The sequence below is a fragment of the Sphaerodactylus townsendi genome, linkage group LG06, assembly GCF_021028975.2.
Source record: "Sphaerodactylus townsendi isolate TG3544 linkage group LG06, MPM_Stown_v2.3, whole genome shotgun sequence".
Lineage (NCBI taxonomy): Eukaryota > Metazoa > Chordata > Lepidosauria > Squamata > Sphaerodactylidae > Sphaerodactylus > Sphaerodactylus townsendi.
This window is the reverse complement of record NC_059430.1, coordinates 101,756,017-101,767,705: the sequence shown is the minus strand read 5'-3', so window position 1 is coordinate 101,767,705 and position 11,689 is coordinate 101,756,017.

Below are 11,689 nucleotides of genomic sequence, written 5' to 3'. Positions count from 1 at the left end.
ATGCCAACTTCATCACAGCCACTCCCTTTACTTGGACATAAGAACAATTTTCTGTAGACCAGCTTGCTGCTAAAAGGCTGCAGGTTGGATGATTTGCAACCTTCCTGGCAGTGGTGGGATCCAAAAATTTTAGTAACAGGTGCCCATGGTGGTGGGATTCAAACTGTGGGTAGCGCCAATGGGGCTGGGCCGGGCACGACGGGGGCGTGGCCGGGCATTCCTGGGTGGGACTGTGGCAAGGACACAACCGCTGCACCGGTCCTTGGGCGGGAAACAAATGCACGCAGGCGCAGGCTTCCACGCACGCCGGTGCACCTCCTGCTAGACTGCTTCAAGTTCTGCACGCTACTGCTGAGAGGAGGGGCGTAACTAAGGCAAAAATCACGTGGCAAAATCACCAATTAGTAACCCCCTCTCGGCACACACAAATAATTAGGTAACCTACTCTTGGGAACCTGTGAGAACTTGCTGGATCCCACCTCTGCTTCCTGGCATACGTTACCCACCTTCCGAGCCGGGCGAATCTGAGGGCTAGGAAGTAAAAGTGCTTTTTATTTATTTGATGACCCTCCTTTCTCCAGGAGACTCAAAGTGAACGCTGCAGCTTCTGTTTGCTGTTTGAACCCCAGTAATGCTTGACCAGCCTGAAGATTTGAAAAACACAGATTGTTGCTTACTGGCTGCCGCACCTTTCTAAGGCTTAAGTTGAGCAGATGTAAAGAGGGACACAGCTCTGCGGAAGAGGCCAGGCTGGCAGGTGTAGAAGGCTCTATTCTTTTCTCATACACTTCTTCATAGCCAGCCCTCTTCTTCAAAGAACCATTGCTTCCTGGGGATGAGGTTGCTACTCCTTTGGAAAAGTTGGTAGTGTTTTCTCCCAGGGCGCTAGTGAACCACAAATGGCAAAGAAAGGACCATCACAGTGCAATGTAGGCTAGTCATGTCTATGTGTTCATTTGCAAAGCTGGAAAGAAGGTACACGTGGCCTTTGGGTCTCTAAAGCAACCGCCCTGGAATGCTTTTTTTAAGGATCACCCGAAACATTACAAAATAGCAAGCTCTGACTTCTGTGACATTTTCTGCTCCGTGATATTTTGGCTGGCCCTTGAGAAAAGTTTTTAAGCGGAACTATGGTTGTGTCTGGAATTTTGCTGATGATTTGCACCTTTCCTAAAAGAAAACGGGTTAAAGAAAAGATTCCTTGGACTTCTGTTTGATCAAAAGGACGAGGAAAAAAATTCCTTTGCTCTGATCCAGTACCGTTCCTACCAGGATTGTTTGCACTAGGTAGGGTTGCCAGCCTCCAGGTAGGACCTGGATCAGGACAAGCACTATTTATCACATGGAGCTCAAAGAGTAACTCCTGCTCCAAACTGGAATGTGTCTGCAGTGTGATCGAGTCACAGCTGACTTAGGACAACCCCGTAAGGGTTTCCAGGCAAGAAAGGTTCAAAGGTGGTTTGATGTTGCCTGTTTTTGCATGGGCTAAGTAAATTCTGAGAGAACTGGGTCTGGCCCAAGGTCACCAGCAGGCTTCATGCGGAGGAGTAGGGAACTGAACTCAGTTCTCCAGATTAGAGTCCGCCACTCTTAACCACTTCACCCTGCTGACTCTCAAAATTGGAGTAGCTCTGCCGAATGTTTGCTTATTGTTGCTCTGTTAATTAAGATCAGGAATGTATTTGTCCTTTGATTTAGTACGGCTAGTATTTACTTAGGATGCCCCATGCCCCCAATATTGTACCAAATCCCTCCCTATGTTCCTTTTAAATCAGGTTGCTGCCATCCTTTTCCTACTGAAAACATTCTACTCACAGTCACCTCTTTAGGTAGAAGAGAGTGAATTTCTGTCCCCTGCACAACTATGCAAACTAATCCCCCGTGTTAATCGGAATTCATGTCCAGCATGGTGTAGTGGTTAAGAACAGGTGGATTCTAATCTGGAGAACCAGGTTTGATTCCCAACTCCTCCATGCTCCACCTGAGAGGTTTATCTGGTGAACCAGATGTGTTTCCCCACACCTATATTCCAGCTGGGTGACCTTGGGCTAGTCACAGTTCATTCAGAACTCTCTCAGCCTCACCTACCTCACAAGGTGTCTGTTGTGGGGAGAGGGAGGGAAAGGAATGTGTAAGCCACCTTGAGTCTCCTTACAGCAGAGAAAGTTGGGGTATAAATCCAAACTACTACTACTCCTCACTCTCCTTCTTCTTCTAGGTAGAAGATCCTGCTTTTCTGTGCCCTGCACAACCATGCAAACGAATCCCCCATGTTAATCTGAATTCATGTCCACATGTTTGTGCGGGTGGGTGGGTTATAGCAAAGATCTCTCAGTCACAACTGATCCTCAGACAACAGAGATCAGTTCTGGAAAAAATGGCTGCTTTGAAGGTCTGTGACATCACCTCCCTGTCAAAGTCCCTCTGCACCCCAACTCTGCCTTCTCTAGGTTTCATTGCCAAAGCTTGAGGGATTTTCCAACTCAGAGTTGGCCATTCTAGTGCCCGGGTCTTAGAGACTTGCTAAGTAGCAAAGCCTCTTGAGAGCAAGTGTGGTGTAGTGGTTAAGAGCAGGTGCACTCTAATCTGGAGAACTGGGTTTGATTCCCTGCTCTGCCACTTGAGCTGTGGAGGTTTATCTGGTGAACTAGATTAATTTGTGCACTCCAACACATGCCAGCTGGGTGACCTTGGGCTAGTCACAATTCTTCGGAGCTCTCTCAGCCCCACCTACCTCACAGGGTGTTTGTTGTAAGGGGGGAAGGGAAAGGAGTTTGTAAGCTGCTTTAAGTCTCCTACAGGAGAGAAAGGGGGGATATAAATCCTCTTCTTCTTCATCCGCCTGCCCCTCCCCAGTTGTCACCCTCCCCACCATCTCATTCCAGTGTGTTATGAAGTGGATGCTCTCCAACTAAGCGCAAAGACACAGTCGAGGTAAAGGAGAGTCTGGCATTGCAGGTCCAAAACAACAGAGTGTGTGTGTTGTGGGGAGGCAGAGTTGTGGGGAGGGGAGGGAGAACGTAGGGATTAGTTGCCAAAGCCCAGATAATGAGAATCTCTGCTGCTCCAAAGCCCATTTGTATAATTTAAACCTCTAACCAGGTTTCCTGGAATACAAAGCCCATTGTGATGTCCCTGCGCTCTTGCTAAATCTAGGCAGGTAGGGGAGGGAGTAGGCGGCAGAGATTGAATTCATTTCATAATGAAGGGTGCATTCGTACGCACACATGCTCCTCTGTCTCTGAACGCCCTGGCAAGGTCAAGGTCAGAGCGGGGGGCAGGCATGGAGCCAGTTTCCTAAGACGCAATATGATTGTTCTGTCTCATCTGCAGAATTGTGGTGGTGACTGTCCTGTTTGTTGCTATATTTGTCTCTCCTTCAAGTCACTTTAGAGAGGACGTGGAATGGTATGATATAGCCCAATCTCAAAAGCTAAGCCGGGTTGGTATTTGGATGGAGACCGCCAAGGAAGGTTCTGCAGAGGGGCAACAGGATGAACCACTTCAGCATTTCCCTTGGCTTAGCAGTAGGGTTGCCACCCGCCAGGTGGTGGCTGGAGACCTCTCACTATTGCAACTGATCTCTGGGTGACCTCCACTGAAAAGTCCCTCACCTCCCTAAATCCTCCCTCCTCAGGCTCCACCCCTGAAACCTCCAGGTATTTCTTAACCCAGAATTCAAGGTGAAGGAAAAGAGATTCAAGGTGAAGGATTCAAGGTGAAGGAAAAGAGATTCCACGTAAACATTAGGAAGAACTTCCTGACCATCAGGGCTGTTTGACAGTGGAATGTATGGTGACCCCAGTGCCAAGTAGGGTCACCATACATGGTTGCAACTTGACAGCACATATGTCCATAAAAGCCACATCTATTGTTCTGAATGCTCCTCTGTATCCTGTTCTTCTTGAAGGAAAAGAACAAAAATGGGATATGTTATTGATCATACTTATGTCCTGGCTATTGTGTTGGGGCTCCTGGTGCTCTTCCATCTGAGGGACCAATTCAATTCCTCCACTCTTTGCCTATTTGGTTTCAGAGATACTGCTAGAACTGATAACCCTCAAACCATTCACTGGGGCCCCTAAATGGGCCGCCCCTCCTAAAACCCAAATGAATGAGTCAAATGGCTAGTTGTGGTCCTCAAGCAGTTATAATCAACCTCAAGACCTACCGTACCAGCATGCTCACAGTCTCAATGGCTGCAGCAAGCCCCCAGTGACTTTCTTTAGGGTCTACTTTGAACTGAATCTCAGATCAACCTCTAGATACCATTAGGCACACCCCTGCCCCACCCAGTCCTCTGAAATATGGAGATAAAGGCATACTGAGACAAAAGTGGCACCTGGGGCAACACCCCCATCCCCCACTGCGCCCCACTTACCTGAGCAGGTGGAGGAGGCTGGCAGCGGTCCCAGGCAGTCTGGCGGGACTGGTCCAAGGGGCGCCCGGCGGGCCCGTGGCAGGCTCCCAGCCCGGGTGGGGGCGCCTCTCCATGGGAGGGGCGTGGGGGCAATGTTGTGACTATTCAATTTGCAGAATTGTAAAGATAATATATGCACAGCACTTAGGAGAAAAGTTGTCTTTGAAATGAGCCATCAGGAATAATAAGTAATGACCTCTAATTCCTGCAGTCTGCAAAATCTGACTCGGGGACAACATAGAAACCGGAGCCTTCGACATTATAGCGAGCAGAAAATAAAAATGCACAGAAACCAAATATTTCAAGCATCTGTGAAGTTCCTCATGTGTACCTGAGCATTCAGACTTCCTTTTCCTCCCTGTGCTACTTAGCTTGCAGTCACAAAGCCCTAATTTACAGAATTCCTGAAGCAGAGAGAAAGACTTATTAAGCCAGCTGAGACTACGGCAGCATATACAGGCCACTTAGGGTGCTTTGCAGCTCCCTCCTGCTAGGAAAAACAGATAAAGTCCATTAAAAATGGATTTGCATCTCGCTCTGATCTTCTTTGTGACCCTGTAGGAAGGCTGTTTTCTGGTTGCCTTACCCTGATGGATGATTTTGGCCATGGGTGTAAAACTGCAGGCTGCTTTTTCCCCTCTGTGGGGTTTTTTTCTTTTTTTTGGAGGAGGGGTTTGCCAGGTTAGGCAGGCAAACTCCAGCCTCCAAAGACTCACAGGCATCAACTTTTTGAACGGAAATGCTAATCTGAGCACGGCTTGGGGAATCCTTCTCTTTTTTGCTTTCTGAACAGTGCACATCTTATGCTCTATCCCAGCAGGCAGGCAAGGAAGTGAGCCCAGACAATGTGAAAGGAATCTCAAAGCAAAGGATCAGGTCACCTGAAAAACTGGCATCTCACCAAAACCAGGGAGGAAAGGACAATTAACTCTGGCAGAGAAAGGATGCTTCCCTCTTGCCCCTGGAGGACTGGCTGGCAGTTAGGCAGGGCAGCGGGACCCGACAGGTTCTTCTTTATTCATGCACGGTGTGAAGCCTCCGCAGCCTTTCATGCGCTGGCATCAGCCGCCACAGATAGGTCACGATTAGGATTTCCTCCAGAGAGGAACGATCACGTTTCAGCACAGCAAAGAGCCTTGACGTGACATCCGAGCGCCAGTGAAACACAAAGAGCTGGGAACAGGCCACCAGCGAGTTCCTAGCAGAAGGCAGGCGTGGGATGCCAACTTGGATGGAAGCGGCCACCTCCGTGCCAGGTTCTGTTCTGGAAAGGAACTGTCTCGGGAGCACATTTGGAAGCCTGAACACAAGCAGGCCTGGACTAACACAGAAGGGCAGGGCCGCCTTACCCGCTAGGCACTTTAAGCACTGTGCCTAAAATCTACACATTTTTAGGGTCTACAAAAACAGGTTTAAGGATTTTTTTTACAGAAATTGAGAAAAGCAAAACAAAATAGAGATATTTATTTTCTCATCTACAATACTTTATTCTTTGGGGGGGGGTGGCCCCCATCCCCACCTTACCACATCCCATATTAAAATTATGAAAGAAAGATGCACAAGGGCGAAGGAACGGGAAAAATGTCCAACTTCAAGTTTTTAATGGACATGCGAGGCCCACAGAGGTCGATAAGATAGTTTTTGGAATGATGTCTGTCTGTCCTATTCCAGTTTTATTCCGTGCTCCACCTAGGGCTGCCAGTCTTCTGGGGGGATGTAGACTGTCTAGAATCGTAAATTATCTCCAAACTACAGAGATTAGTTTCCCAGGAAGAAACGGCGGCTTTGGAGGGTAGACTCTATGACAGTGGTGGCGAACCTATGGCACTCCAGATATTCATGGACTACAATTCCCATTGGCCCCTGCCAGCAGGGGATGACGGGAAATGTAGTTCATGAACATCTGGAGTCCCATAGGTTCGCCACCATGGCTCTATGGCATCACATCACTGCTGAATGCCCTTCCCAAACTTTGCCCTTCCTAGGCTCCACCTGCTCATCCCCCCAAATTTGCCAATCCGGAGTTGGCTCATCTTCATCCTGGAAAGAAGTGACTAGTGGGGTGCCACAGGGTTCTGTCCTGGGCCTAATACTATTCAATATTTTTTTATCAACGGATAATGGCATAGAGGGCATGCTAATCAAATTTGCAGATGACATCAAATTAGGAGGGGTAGCTAATACCCCAGAGTTAGAATTCAAAATGACCTGGACAGATGAGAGAGCTGGACCAAAACTAACAAAATGAATTTCAACAGAGATAAACGAAAGATACTACATTTAGGCAGAAAAAATGAAATGCACAGATATAGGATAGGTGACACCTGGCTTGACAACACTGCATGAGAAAGGGATCTGGGAGTCTTAGTAGACCATAAACTAAACATGAGTCAGCAGTGTGATGTGGCGGCCAAGAAAGCCAATGCGATTTTGGGCCGTATCAATAGGAGTATAGTGTCAAGATCGAGGGATGTAATTGTACCTCTCTTTTCTGCATTGGTTAGACCTCATCTGGAATATGGTGAACAGTTCTGGGCACTGCAATTTAAGAAGGATACTAACAAACTGGAATGGGTCCAGAGCAGGGGTAGGGAACCTGCGGCTCAAGAGCCGCATGCGGCTCTTCTGCCCTTGCACTGCGGCTCCACGAGCCGAGCCGCCAGCCCCATCCTTGCCCACCCTGCAGGCAGCAGGGAGACACATCCATGCGCTTCTCAGAATGAGCGGAGTAAAAGGTAAAAAACCCCCAATATATATAGTGTTATCTTTATTTTAAATGTCAAAAATTATTTGCGGCTCCAAGTGTCTTCTTTTCCCGTGGAAAACGGATCCAAATGGCTCTTTGAGTGTTAAAGGTTCCCTACCCCTGGTCCAGAGGAAGGCAACCAAAATGATAAAAGGTATGGAGTCCATGCCCTACGAAAAGAGGCTTAGGGAGCTGGGGAGGTTTAGTCCGGAGAAGTGAAGGTTAAAAGGTGACATGATAGTCATGTTTAAATATTTGAAGGGATTTCATGTCAAAGAGAGAGCAAGCTTGTTTTCTTCTGCTTCAGAGACTAGGACACGGAGTAATGGATTCAAGGTGAAGGAAAATAGATTCCTTCTAAACATTAGGAAGAACTTCCTGACCATCAGGGCTGTTCGACAGTGGAATTCACTGCCTCGGAGAGTTGTGGAATCTCCTTCTTTAGAGGTTTTTAAACAGAGGCTGGATGAACATATGTTGGGAGTGCTTTGATTGAGTCTTCCTGCACTGCAGGGGGTTGGACTTGATGGCCCTTGGGGTCTATTCCAGTTTTATGATTTTATGATTCTGTGATTCTAACCTTAATTCCGCCACCCACAGACACATCACATATAGTATTATTTTCTGCTGCAACCAAAACACTGGGTTTGATTCCCCACTCCTCCACCTGAGTGGCAGAGGCTTACCTGGTGAACCAGATGTGTTTCTGCATTCCTTCTAGGTGACCTTGGGCTAGTCAGAGTTCTTTGGAACTCTCTCAGCCCCAGTGTTTGTAAGTCATCTTGAGTCTTCTTACAGGAGAGAAAGGTGGGGTATAAGTGCAAACTCTTCCTCTCCAGGTGAACTGATCTCTGCTGCCTGGAGATCAGCTGTAATAGCAAGAGATTTCCAGCCACCATCTGGAAGTTGCACCCCAGCTACCCACCTGTAACAATCTGTGAAGCTTCTAATGAAAAGTGTTCAGGGACTGCAGCTCAAAACTAACCTTTACAATCCCCAAGTGCTGAAGAATTTTCACTTTCACTAACATCAGGCTGGTTTCTGGGAGCAATTCAGAATAATTATCCCACCCTGGAAGCCATAAACTGCCTGGCTACCTGAAGGACTCAATCCCATGCAATAGTGTTTATTAAGCCTAACCCTTTGACAATTAACAATGTGTTGACTTTCAAGTCCACCAGAACCATCTTGTCTCCCATCGACATGCACTGAGTTCATCTTCTGAGACCGTTCTTGCAGTGGGGAAACCTTCGCGAGTGAGATGCCAGAGGCAGAGCCTTTTCTGCTGTGGCACCATGGCTGGAGACGGCCTTCCCCCAACAGATTTGCCTGGCACCGACTTTGATTTCTCTTTGAGCATGTCATGCATTAAAGGCTTGGGCCGGTCTTTGATGTTTTAAAGTATCTTGGTTTTGGTTCTTTGCTGTGTACTGCTGTTTATCTGTTTTCAGACTATCCTGAGCTTCATTTTGATGGAATGAGGGAATGAAATTCTTTCAGAATACATCTGTTGTGCTGCCTTCCAGAACCTGCAAAGTCATTCTATCCAGCCTCCTATTGTTCAGTGTCTGCTGTTCAGTTGCATTGGAAGGTGACATAAACACAGTGAAGCTTACAGTCATGAATCCAGAAGGGGCAGAGCTTTTTCTCTTCCTATAGAAATGTACCCTTTTCATCTTCTTGGAGAAGCGATTCTCTCCCCTGCCTAGTACAATAACCACGTAGCCATTTGACCCTAAACTTCCTGTTTCTTCCCTTTCAGTAGCTTGAAGTCAGGTTGCAAAGGCAAGCCCTGAAATGACTTGAAAGCCCGGAAAGCCAATGCAATTTTGGACCGTATCAACAGGAGTATAGTGTCAAGATCGAGAGATGTAATTGTACCTCTCTATTCTGCACTGGTTAGACCTCACCTGGAATATTGTGTACAGTTCTGGGCACTGCAGTTCACAAAGGATACTGACAAGCTGGAACGGGTCAAGAGGAGGGCAACCAAAATGGTAAAAGGTCTGGAGTCCATGCCCTACAAAGAGAGACTTAGGGAGCTGGGGAGGTTTAGTCTGGAGAAGTGAAGGTTGGGATGGGGGGGACGGGACATGATAGCTATGTTTGAATATTTGAAGGGATGCCATGTCGTAGAGGGAGCAAGCTTGTTTTCTGCTGCCTCAGAGACTAGGACACGGAGTAATGGATTCAAGGTGAAAGAAAAGAGATTCCTCCTAAACATTAGGAAGAACTTCCTGACCATCAGGGCTGTTCAACAGTGCAATTCACTGCCTTGAAGAGTTGTGGAGTCTCCTTCTTCGGAGGTTTTTAAACAGAGGCTGGATGAACATATGTCGGGAGTGCTTTGATTGTGTGTTCCTCCATTGCAGGGGGTTGGACTTATTGGTCATTGGGGTCTCTTCCAACTCTATGATTCTATGACTTCTTTACCTTTAAGCAGAGGCGGAGTGAGGGGGAACTGCGCCTGGGACGCGCATGCACCCTGCGCCCCTGGCCACGGCACCATCCACCACTGCCCTGGAATGCCCCCGCCTACTCTGCTGCTCTGCCTGGGGTGTCGCGCCCCACCCGACCCCATTGGTGCTACAACACTGCCTTTAAGAGTTGCAAAGAATCCCATTGTCCTATCTGGGTGCTCCAGGCTAGCCTGATGTCGTCTGACCTTGAAAGACAAACAGTCAGCCCTGGTTAATTCTTGGATAGGAGACCTCCAAAGAAGTTGAGGGTTGCTACGCAGAGGCGGGAAATGGCAAACCATCTTTGTTCACCTTGTACCTTGGAAACCTTCCAGGGTTGCCATAAGTTGGCTACAAAGTGACACACTTTCCACCACCAAGAATCCCACTAGTGGAGGCTTTTCTAGCAAAGAGCTGCAGCAACAGAAGAAGCTATGGACACCCAGGTTCTCCCTTTTATGCAACACAGTATTCAGAAGCCGCTTCTACTAATTTTAGTCGGACTTACTGACACGGAGTGTGCTCAGGACTAGTGTCTTAAAGGGGCAGAATTGCTTTCAGAATCTGCACTTGGCTGCCCTTTGCACTATTAGAGAAAGCCAGCATGGCGTAGTGGTTAAGAGCAGGTGCATTCTAATCTGGAGAACTGGGTTTGATTCCCCACTCTGCCACTTGAGCTGTGGAGGCTTATCTGGGGAATCAGATTAGCTTGTGTACTCCAACACATGCCAGCTGGGTGACCTTGGGCTAGTCACAGTTCTTTGGAGCTCTCTCAGCCCCACCCACCTCACAGGGTGTTTGTTGTGAGGGGAAAAGGGAAAGGACATTATAAGCCCCTTTGAGTCTCCTAACAAGAGAGACGGGGGTGGGTGGTGGTGGGGTGGGGTGGGGTGGGGTGGGGTGGGGGTGGATATAAATCCAAACTCTTCTTCTTCACCTGATACCAGGTGTGGTATCTGTGGGCTGTAGCAATTTTCTTCTTCTCTTCCAAAATGTAGCTGGTTGTGCTGTTTTCTCCTGTGTAATTATGCAGTGGTTACTGTCAACTCTGGCAACAAATCTGGTAAAGCTCCTGCTCCAACTCACAATGTATTGTTATTTATTTTAGCGCATTTGTGTCCTGGATACCTACTTTGTGTACTTTCGTGCACTTTCTAGCCCACAAGTTGAATACTTCCCTTTTTGGACAGTAAGGAATTTGCATCTGGATTTGCTTTTTTAGGTGAGAGTCCTTTGCCCAGAGGGCTATTGGACAAATGCCTCAATTCTCAAAACCCTGGAATCCAGAAGGTGGGAGCCCTTTGCCCAGAAGGCTAATGGGTCAAGGCCTCAAGCTCTCAAAGCCCTGGAATCCAGGAGGTGGGAGCCCTTTGCCCAGAGGCCTAATGGATCAAGGCCTCAAGCTCTCACAGACCTGGAATCCAGGACATGGGAGCCCTTTGTCCAAATGGATCAAGGCCTCAAGCCCTCACAGCCCTGGAATCCAGCCTGGACAGACATCTCTCCAGGCCTACAGGAGCTGACCATGTGGTAGAATTTGTCAAGGACACACACAGGGTGACAACTGGAAGCTGCCAGACAGAATCAGGCCATTTGGTTCTTTGGCTAGTTGTTTATTTATCAGCTGGCAGCAGATTTCCAGGGCAGAAGACTCTTCCAACTGTGCCCTCCACCTGGAGCACCTGGGCACTGAAAATTCAAAGCAGGCATTGTACTGTGGAGCAGCAGTACATGTGTTCAAAACATTTTGTTTATCTCATCTTGGTACTTATTACAACAACCCTGTAGGGTAGGCCAATACAAGGGGATGGGGGAGAACTTGTCTAAAGCAGTACTGCTTTCTTACAATGCAGATACCAGCTATAAACAGCAGGACAGTTATGGCTTCTCTGGACAGTTCCCAACCCAGTGATGCCCCTCTTGGAGGCAGGGTACCTCAAACTGCTGGCAGACATCTGGAGCGAGGAAGGACTAAGTGGATACCTCCTCAGTGCAGCCATTCTTTTTTGCCAGCTGTGAAGGAGCAATAGAAGGCTTTATTGGAGAAAGGAAATTTGAGGGGAA